This window comes from Papilio xuthus, unplaced genomic scaffold (assembly GCF_000836235.2).
Source record: "Papilio xuthus unplaced genomic scaffold, Pxut_1.1 DF826933.1, whole genome shotgun sequence".
In the NCBI taxonomy this organism is placed as follows: domain Eukaryota; kingdom Metazoa; phylum Arthropoda; class Insecta; order Lepidoptera; family Papilionidae; genus Papilio; species Papilio xuthus.
Window position 1 is genome coordinate 7,325,576 of NW_013531716.1, and position 1,145 is coordinate 7,326,720.

Consider the following 1,145-nt stretch of genomic DNA (forward strand, 5'->3'; position numbering starts at 1 on the left):
TTTTTAGATCCTTCGCCAGCCTTTATTTGTATCATAGATGAATTAAATTTAAAACAACAACAGACAAAATTCAAGGTAATTTACGAAGTATCCAATAAACACTTTATAGCTTTTTTATTTGTTAAAAAAGTGAAGAAGTAGATAAAAAAAACTACATATATTTAAAATTCTAACATTGAAAAGATTGAGTCTGTAATGACAAAATTACTCTATTCATTAATCTACAAGAGGACAGTTTTATTTTGAATAAATTTGTAAATTGCTAGCATTAGACGCTATTATGTTCGAATAAAAAACTATTATAAGGAGACAAGTTTTTGTTGTCCAAATGCTCTGTATATTAGTATGTCGGATTCTGATTATCGCAATTTTTTAGGGTTCGATATGCCATTTGTCGTTCATTGTAAAAAGACGGATTTTAATTTCAAGTATTCATTTAAATCTTGGCGTTTGATAATGAACATATGTTTTGTTTGTTTGACAAATTCCGATGTGTCCATCCCAAGAAAGCAAAACTAGTGAGATTATAAAATAAAACATTTCAATATTACGGCGAAATTTATTATGAGATAATTGTTGTTGAGCGGATAGACAAGAATGAGGATAAGAAATACAATATTTTCAATGGAAATTTTATAAATTATAAAAAAAATTAGTGTAAAAAGATGGAATAAATTATGCATTTTTATTCTTTATTTTGTTTTCCTCATACGATGTCGGCTCAAGGAGAAGGCTGGAATTTAGTAAGTTGATCAAGAAATTGTTTTTCTCTAGAAAAAGTTTTGTCAACGACTCAATAACATTTGAAACTGGTTTTTATGTCTAGATTAGGTTAGATTTTATAATTATGTAAGTACTTCTCTCAGCAAACAGCATGAACATAGCTTCTTTTGCTAGTTAAATTAATTTACTATACACACTAACTTCGCTTGTTAAGCCACATTCAGCATGAAAATCGTTAGAGGTAAGAATTACCAATAATACGTTTTGCTACTGCTACAGAACCCAATATCTGATAAACAATTGTCAATCTTGTTTTATTTAATGAGACTATAATTAAAGACACTGTTTATTTCGGACATACAATGGAATTGCAGGTACAATTAATTTGGTCTTATTAGGTAGTTAAAATGTCAGTTTGCGCG